Genomic DNA, 10,203 nt, shown 5'->3' on the forward strand with positions numbered 1-10,203 from the left:
GATCCCAACATAAACACTGGAGTTAATTCTACAATCTAATTTGGATTCCTAAAGCTGCCTCTGTACAGTAGAGGATCACTGCGTGGGATTTAGTGACATCTAGCGGCGAGACTGGGACAGAAAACATAAAAGGCCAATAACGCTGCTTTTTCAAGCATTGACTGACTAGAAATAGTACATACGTATTTGATTTTTATTAAACTTGGATCATTTTAATAAAAACTGACTTTAAAGGTATTTTCATGTGGTCTCTTTGGCTGAGTGTCTACTGCGGCCGTTAAACGCGCTCAAAACGGGGAAAACTACTTTGTCCACTCTGGGCTTCTGTAGGAGTAGGCTATGGCGCTAAAACATAACTGGATTGTTGGAGGACACCTGCCATCTCTTCTGCTGTAGAACTGATTTTAAAGTGACAAAAACACGATGGTTATTGTTTTCAGCTAAAGATACACTTGTGAAATCAGACACAAGAAGATTATACTAATTTCTGGCCAATAAATCCCTTTAAAAGTGCACATTAAACCTAGCAAGTACGAACTAGACGAAATCAGTTGTATGCAATGCTGCCACGGCACCTGTAGGGTTGATTTCTACAGAGCAAATACTGCAATAATCATCATGTAGGCCTACTCTCAAACAAGGGGTTCTCAACATTGGGGTCGGGACCCCATTGGGGGTTGCGAGATGCAGATGCCTTAAAAAAAAAAAAAAAAAACTAAAGACAATTTTGAATTACACTGTTGCCACTTCATTTTAACCCATTTTTATCACCTTTTCCCACCAATTTTGCCAATTTTAACATATTTTTGCCACTTAAAACCCATTTTTTGCCAACTTTAAACCCTTCCCACCTCTTTTTCTGCCTGTTTTTGCCACTTCTAAACCAAATCATGCAACTATCCGCCTATTGTTGGCTCTGTTGACACATTATTGCCACTATTAACCACTTTCACCACTATTTAAACCACACTTCACAATTTAATTTGCCCATTTTTGCCAGTTTCTGACTATTTCTGCCTCAGCTTACCCTTTTATGCCAGTTCATATCAATTTTCATCCCATTTCACTAAATTTCCACCTATTTTTGCCAAATTAACGCCATTTCAACCATTTTTGAATTCCCTTTTACCACTTAATATGCCAATTTTTTCCACTTTAGCCCCTTTTTTGCCACATTTATCGAATTTTTGGCCTTTTTACCTATTTCTGCTACCTTTAAAATCCGATTTCACCACCTTTCCCACCATTGGTTTGCCATCATTAAGCCATTTTACCTATTTTTAACATATTTTCATTCTGTTTTTAACAAAAGGATTTTACATTTTTAGGAGGGCTACTTACTACACAAATAAATTTAAATTTGGTTCTTTGATAAGAGTGGTTATTAATCAGGTTAAATATAAAATACTAAAGCTTAGCTTTACAATGGACCATGATTATGCTGGCCCCCAGTTTGGCCCCCCATAAAGCTCTCCCCCCCCCCCCCCCCCTTATGGACGGCCTTGTCTGCACATGACTATTCTTGAATGTGTATGGCTGTGTTCAGCCACCTTCAGGTACAGTGGGGTCCCCGGTTTCTAACACCTTTATTTTGGGGGTCACGGGCTGAAAAGGTTGAGAACCCCTGCTCTAAAACACCACCGTGCTAAAAGAGACTGCATACAAGTTAATTTGGGGTTTGTTTTTAGTTATTTATTTGATGCGTCCTGTGAGGTCAGTACTGGGGAAATAAAAGCTACTCTCGATTTACAATGCGTTAATACTGGCATGTGATAAGTACTTGGTTCACAGTATGGTTTTTAGAGTATTTTCTTTTATATATATGAGATTGAGGAGAAATAATAAACACAATTATTCTTTATTTCAATGCTCTAAAAATAAAAAGTACAAATGAATACCTTTATCATAAATAAGATGCTCTCTGTTGGTGATATAGCACCAACATTGGATTTAATAGACCAAAAATTTCCCAGGGAAGGACCCCTACCTCTCCTACTGGGCATTAAACGCCACATGTCTACATATCAAGCACGTCATAGCAAGGTAAATCAGTGTATAACAATCAAATCCATAAAGTAGTGGATTATTGTGGTATAATGGCATAGAATATGTTCAAAAATCATGATAGATGATCTGATATTACACTTGAAGTAGCCACACATTGTCTATTTCCGTAAATTAGACCATGCCTCATTGATATTATAAACTAATGGGATATGTAGAATTGAAGTCATGATGCTACTTAAAAAAGAAATGATGAGAAAAAAACTGCTTGCTGACATTTGGTGCCCTGTCATTATGTACGTCTGTGAATTTGTTAACTGAAAGGAAATTCTTCAAAATGTCTTTTTACGGTGTAAATATTATTTCCAGCTTTCAGTACATTTAATATATTTTGATGGTTTATTTGGCTGAAGAATGAGATACATTTTGAACAAGATGATGGAGATTTTATTCATCATTATCATTACTGTTGGCACTAGAAGTTGTAGTAACAAGCCTCCAAACATGCACAAGTTAAACTGTCTTTTGAAAATCATGGCACCCACTGTCCAGGTTTAGCAGTAAGGCTTTTATAATTGTGATAGCTAGGAACACCTGTTGCTACAGACAGCTGTTACCCAGCTGATTTGGACAGATTTAAAGTAATTATAACTTAATTTCTCCTTTTTAAAATCCTCCTTTGTTTCTGGAGATTAAGCATGCCAAACCAGATGATTGTTAGCGTAACATAACTCTCTGAGCCTCCCTCTTCATGTCTCCACTGTCCTGCTGATGCAACAGTACTTTGCCAACCAAACATTGATTTAATCATTCTGTCAATGAGCCAGTGCATTGGATGTGACTAAAAGTGCTCTGAAAATAGCCCAGGGTGGACGGATGGATGTGCTGAGTTTGTGACACGGTTAAAGTGAAGGAGTCCAAGTGAATGACTAGAACAGTGAGTGGGACTAATCACTGTCAGATTCACTTTGAGTCAAAGTTTATCATTAGATCAGCTGATGATTCAGTGGTAGTTAGCCTCCTGCAGAACCATGAGGAAGGCCACAGTTGATTCTGGACAGTTGGGTTAGACGTGATGACTCCTACTTGCATCTCATTGTCTTTAAACAAAAGTGGTGATTTGTACCACAAGGCCTGCATGATTTTGAAAAAAAAATCTGATTGCACATATTTTTACTGATATTGCAAATGCATATGGATTGCTGGATTAAAGGGGTTTTATGACATTGTCATTTTAAGAAGAAAGGTTGGGAACCAAAAATGTTTAGTTATGTTTTAATTAACTAACTAACCTAGTAAGTTAGTTAGTTACTTAGTATAGTTATTTTTAGTTTAGTTAACCTTAGCTTAAAGTTAGTTAACTAACTAACTATACTAAGTTTTCAAAATATTTTTGAAAAAAAAAAAGTTTAGTTTAGCGAGTTCTGCTCGCTCGTTATGAGTGTGAAGAAAGCCGCCCACACGGCAGCCTCTCAGGGATTACGTCACATGCAGCGCCGCAGGTGCAGAGTGCCCTAGTGCCGGTCAATTTAGTGGCCCAGTGAAAAACGATGAAGACCAGGACATTTTCACCACTTTATAAAAAAAACAACCAAGGACGGCAAAGACGTGAAAACAGGCATGTCCTGGGAAAACAGGACGTTTGGTCACCCTACATTATAACTATAACCGCCATCTTTGTTTTTGTTATAAACAGTCGGACCGTGTGACGTAACGTTCTAGTCTGTTCTCTATGACCGGCTCACAGTCATCGAGTGTCTTTAAATTTTTATAGCGCCGAGTGTTGCGTTCTTCTCAATTATAGCATCAGCGAATTTTAGCATTGAGATGTTTTCAATTTTAACACTGATATAACGGAAACCTCCGCCATCTTTGTTGTTGTTATAAACCATATGGTCGGATCGTGTGACGTAACGTTCTATTCCCTATGACGTAGTTGTCCATTGGTCCTTGGGTGTTAAAACGCTATAAAAGGCTCCCACTCTGCCTCTGAATCAGTGAAGGGCGCTGAAAGAGACACAACGTGTTTTTGTGTTCGAGTTTGCAGAGCAAGTTTTCGAGCTTTTTTAGGCAATTTTTCGAGCTTTTAAAAGCCATTTTTCTAGCTTTTTAATCAAATTTATCTGCAGAAATGTTCGGACTTTCATGGGTTAAGTCGACCGTTGGTCGCTGCATTGGGTGCCCGACAGAAACCATCAGAAGATTCAAGTCTGATAATTTGTTAGATCCACCCAAGTCTGAATCACCTAAGAGGATGGACTTATCCGCTGCAAGAGAGACTGGTCTCAAATTACTGCAGCAAAATGATTTTTCAAGAGGAGACAAACAGGGAGATCAGGGAGAGGAGAAACGTCCGTCTACCCGCGTGCTTTCACGTCTACCCTCCCTCCCAAAGCCAGTCCAGTATTACATGCGCTACACGAAAACTTACCTTCGTGTGAAAAAGGCAAAAATTATGTCTTATTTTTTGTCTTTGGATTATGCAGCATACTTTGGCATGGCTGGACTGAGACTCTCAGCTATATGGACAGTAACAAAAGGCAAGTTTCTGTCATGTTTTGGATTTGTCTCCAGAGTTTTTAGACCGCCCAAGAAGACTGTAATGTCAGTTGGACAAGGGTCAACTGGCGAGTTTGTGGCAAAGGCCAAAATTACTGCTGGTCAGCTGAGGGCCAAAGGAGAAACCTCTGCTGGTCAACCAAGGGCCCAAGCAAAAGCTGCTGCTAGTCAGCCAAGGGCCAAAGAAGAAATTTCTGCTGGTCAGCCGAGGGCCAAAGGAGAAACTTCTGCTGGTCAGCCAAGGGCCAAAGGAGAAGCTTCTGCTGGTCAGCCAAGGGCCAAAGGAGAAACTTCTGCTGGTCAGCCAAGGGCCAAAGAAGATGCTTCTGCTGGTCAGCCGAGGGCCAAAGAAGAAGCTTCTGCTGGTCAGCCGAGGGCCAAAGAAGAAGCTTCTGCTGGTCAACCGAGGGCCAAAGAAGAAGCTTCTGCTGGTCAACCGAGGGCCAAAGAAGAAGCTTCTGCTGGTCAACCGAGGGCCAAAGGAGAAACTTCTGCTGGTCAACCGAGGGCCAAAGAAGAAGCTTCTGCTGGTCAACGGAGGGCCAAAGGAGAAGCTTCTGTAGGTCAACGGAGGGCCAAAGGAGAAGCTTCTGTAGGTCAACCGAGGGCCAAAGAAGAAACTTCTGCTGGTCAACCGAGGGCCAAAGGAGAAACTTCTGCTGGTCAACCGAGGGCCAAAGAAGAAGCTTCTGCTGGTCAACCGAGGGCCAAAGAAGAAGCTTCTGCTGGTCAACCGAGGGCCAAAGGAGAAACTTCTGCTGGTCAACCGAGGGCCAAAGAAGAAGCTTCTGCTGGTCAACGGAGGGCCAAAGGAGAAGCTTCTGTAGGTCAACGGAGGGCCAAAGGAGAAGCTTCTGTAGGTCAACCGAGGGCCAAAGAAGAAGCTTCTGCAGGTCAACCGAGGGCCAAAGAAGAAGCTTCTGCAGGTCAACCGAGGGCTAAAGGAGAAACCTCTGCAGGTCAGCCAAGGGCCAAAGAGGAAACTTCTGCTGGCCAACCAAGGGCCAAAGCAGAAACTGCGGCTGGTCAACCAAGGGCCAAAGGAAAAACTTCTGCAGGTCAACCAAGGGCCAAAGAAGAAACTTCTGCAGGTCAACCAAGGGCCAAAGAAGAAACTTCTGCAGGTCAACCAAGGGCCAAAGCAGAAGCTGCCGCTAGTCAACCAAGGGCCAAAGCAGAAACTGCGGCTGGTCAACCAAGGGCCAAAGCAGAAACTGCGGCTGGTCAACCAAGGGCCAAAGCAGAAGCTTCCGCTGGTCAACCAAGGGCCAAAGCAGAAGCTTCCGCTGGTCAACCAAGGGCCAAAGCAGAAGCTTCCGCTGGTCAACCAAGGGCCAAAGCAGAAACTGCAGCTGGTCAACCAAGGGCCAAAGCAGAAACTGCGGCTGGTCAACCGAGGGCCAAAGCAGAAGCTGCCGCTGGTCAGCCGAAGGCCACAGCAGAAGCTTCTGCTGCAGCCTCAGAAAAATCCAGTCCTGCTAAGACCACCCAGAAGAATGGCGGCCATAAAAAACGCAAAAAGCGTAAAAAATGAGGCCGACAACAGAGTCACTTGTCAAATATGTTCAAGTGACTTTTTTCCAGGCTTTTAATGCCTTTTGGGTTTTCCCCAGGTGCTCTGGTTTGCCCCACTTAATAAAGTGAAAAAAACTTCATTAAATGTGCTTATGCAATTTTTAATTTCCCGTAATCTTAGTTTGTCTCAGTGCACTTCATATATATATTCATATCAAACTGTCACTTAAGTTTTATCTGAATTAGGGCTGGAAAATTAATCCAAATAAGATTAAATCCCAGTATGGCCTGCTGCAAATTACAAATCGCAGAGGTTGCAATATATCTTTAACTTGAAATGTGTAAAAAAAAACAAACTGTTCAATATATCAATTTTTTCCAGCAGAGATTTTATGCACATGATGCAAAAATTTAAGTGTCAACACGGGTATCCACTCAAATATGACTTACTCCTCACTAATCCCTGCTTTCATCAATGCTGATGCACCACACTGCTGCTGGAAAAGCTTGACCTCCACCCCAGCCTCCTCCTTTATAGCATAAAGCTTGTTGCACCCTCATATTCAGATTCACGCTACTATGGGTTGATTGCTTCTGAAATAATTTAAGTGTCAATACACATTGCCAAAAATGTGGCTATCCATACGGGGATTTCTGGCTGTGCACTCCCTGGAAAGTCAAAAAATGCTAGTCGACTAACCCAGTAGGAGAATCTTTAGAGCAGAGCCTTCTCTGCTAAGTAAAACCGCTCATCTGTTTAGCAGTAAAATGGTTAAATGTATGTTCCTGAATGGATATGGGTTATAATATAGAATGATTTATTGCTTGAATTTAATGAAAAATACATAAGATAGGGATCCTAATAATAATCGCATTTTAAATTGCAATTGCAGTGTTGGGGGGAAAAAATCGCAGTTACATCATTTTTACAAATGGTTCAGCCCTAGTATGTATTTTTAATTTTGCAGTCTCTTGGGTTAGGTCTTCAGGGCAAAAAGTGTATTTTTTAGAGGAGCAGAGTGAAGGGAGGAGGGAACTACACTTACCACAGGCCCTTGTGTACCCATCATCCTTTGCACTCCACTCACCTGCTTGATCTAACAGTGCGAAAGTAGTGGATGCTACTAGTGGTGAAGGAGAGCAGAGTGATGAGGTTTTAGAGATTGTGGAGACTTTTAAATCTGACGTTCAGAAGCATTTTGGTTAACTGTAGTGAGAAAAGGTGAGGGACAAACACTCTGTTTTTCCCAAATGAAGTGTATGTGCTTGCCTTGTAAATGAATTAGACTCAATTGCAGAAAAATTTTGCAACGTATGACTTTGAAGTCCCTTTACTTTCCATTTTCCCTCCTCATCCCTAAATACAGGTGCTCTATGCTTAGAAAAATCAAGTCTGAAATGCACAAACTTAAAGCATCAACTCTTGTTTTGTTGCACCAGTCAAAGCAGAACAAACTTTTACCACTAAAAGTGTGGGTGAAACCAACAAAATGAGTTATGGCTCTGTTATGAAATTTCATCAGATCGTGCCAGCCTGCAGACAGAGCAGGAGCTGGCGAACATTAATGGACTGAGGCTGTTCTAATAGTAGGTACATCTTTGTTGTACGGCATGTTGAAACATCCTTGCAATAAACTAAAGGTACCTTTCAAAAAATTAGAATATTGTGAAAAAGTTCAATATTTTTGTCACTCATTTCAGAAAGTAAAACCCAGATATAATATAGACTCATTACACATAGAGTTAAACATTTCAAGCCTTTATTTCTTGAAATGTTGATGATTATGGCTTACAGATAATGAAAACCCAAAATTCAGTGTCTCAGAAAATTTGAAAATTACATAAGATCAATTAAAAAAAGGATATTTTAAACAGAAATATAAGGCTTCTGAAAAGTATTCTATGCACTCAATACTTGGTTGGGCCTCCTTTTGCATGAATTACTGCATCAATGTGGCGTGGCATGGAGGCGATCAGCCTGTGGCGCTGCTCAGGTGGAAATGATCATGGCAAACTGAAAACTAGTCAGAAGGCAAAGGCCAGTCTGGGAGACCTTCAGCACCTTCTCCTGCATGCAGAGACGAGGTTTACTTAAGCTAACTGATATCTGAGGTCATTTGTTCCATCAGCTGCTGGGTTTTAGATAAACTGTGGGCACTGCTGCTATGACACGTTCTTTATATTATGGCCTCTTGTCTCACTGCCTATCAGTCATGATGGGATCTGTAAAGTTATGCGTAACTCATATTTATTCAGGTATTTTTATGATGTGTACAGCCTGTCCAGAATGCTGCTGCAAGCAAAACTGCCCCTCAGGAACAACGGACTTTCCAATCCAATCCAATCCAACCCATATGAGTCCAACACCCACAGCTATGATTGATTTAAGCGCAATAAAGCTTGACCTCATATTGCTTTTCGCCTGGGGCGTCCAAACAACCAACAACATGCATGCTAGACTTCCTAATATTTGCTCGATTCTGCACGTCTTTCACAGCTAAAAATGCATTTAGATATGTTTTATTTTTAAAGTCTATCAAAATTTCCCATATTTGTTATCTATATAGATAAGATTTGTAATTGCATTATAAAAACTTGACTCATCCCTACTAAATAATACAAACTAAAATAATAAAGGTTTTGTGGTTGGGCAGCTTTAAAGTTGAAAGCAAAAGACCTAAAACTCTAAAATAGATAAATAAGAAACAAAATTTGCATTAAAAAGTCTAGAACATGTAAATTCTTTTAGAAATATGATACCATCTAAGTCATTTGTTAAATATTCAGCATCAGTAATGCATTTAAGAGCATTTTGCAATGAGTTATATTTAATTAACTGAATGCTGTTCAGTCAACATGATGCCTCAGAGCGTTGTTTCGCTTTGCCCAGCTGGTAACCCATTTTTGATGATGTGTGCCAGTTTTTATAGCGGTGCTTTACTGCACTATATTGCATTGCATTTATTGTAGTAACTGACCTGTGAAACTCTGCTATCTGCAATCTCAGAACTCACTGGCAATCCTCATCTATCATCAGATATGTAAATCTGGATTATCTTGAGTGTAATCAGATTTATATTGCCTCTGTTATGTCACCATGTTGTTTGCTTTATGGCCTGAAAGTGAAAATTGGCTCAGTTTTAAACTCTCTGTGTGGATTTCATGCTGCTTTTAAACTTCTAGACACTGGCCTTTAAACGCTTTATTTATACTTCACATTTGAAGAAGAAAACACTGGAATTAAATGACTTTAAATGATGCATAATGGAATTTTATCACAACAGTAGGATTAAACCAAGCACAATGTCCTTACCTAAACACAAGGTGGCGCCACCTCCTCACTCACTGACTAGGAGAATTGAATTTCATGTAGATGTACAGGTATGCATGCAACATTAATAACAGCAGCTCTCTTCTTGCACGACACTAAAATAAATTGATGCATGACTTCGTTAACCAGCTGTAAGTTCATAGTATGGACGGTGTCCTAGTGATCTAAATAACTGGAGGATTATGGGAAAGGATAATGGCATCAGAGAGGATGTTTGTTCATTATAGTGCTGCTCTGTTTAACAGAGATTAAATCTGTTTGATTTCACTGCTGTAATGTAAAGATATTTAAGGATTACATGATTTTATCCTCAGCACGTGCCCGTAAATACTTTATATATTATTGCATTATATATAGTTCATGTTTAGCCTGCAGTTTAAACCGTTCTCCTCATAGATTTTCAACTTTTTTCAGAACTTCTTAAGCAGGATCACTGTTTGGTATTTGTTTGAATCTATTTAATCATCTTTTTAAACTTTTTGTTGCTTTTTAAAAAAGTTTTTGCGTGGATTTTTTGCTTTATTTGATAGGAAAGCTAAAGAGAGACATGTAATAAGGGAAGAGGATGGAGTAAGACACGAACCAAACAATGCCAGGATTGAGAATCAGTCCTGTGACCAGTGAATTTGGGACTTTTAAAACAAAAATGACCAATTAAAACATCTCAGAGAATTTGTCTGCAAACCTAAATTGTGTTTTAACCTCAGCTACAAACTCAAATGTGCTGAAATTGTTGCTTTAGTTTGGATCTCTGCTGGAGTTTGCCGCACAATTTCCACTTTGAAACCAAAGTT

Source organism: Cheilinus undulatus, linkage group 18, assembly GCF_018320785.1.
Source record: "Cheilinus undulatus linkage group 18, ASM1832078v1, whole genome shotgun sequence".
Lineage (NCBI taxonomy): Eukaryota > Metazoa > Chordata > Actinopteri > Labriformes > Labridae > Cheilinus > Cheilinus undulatus.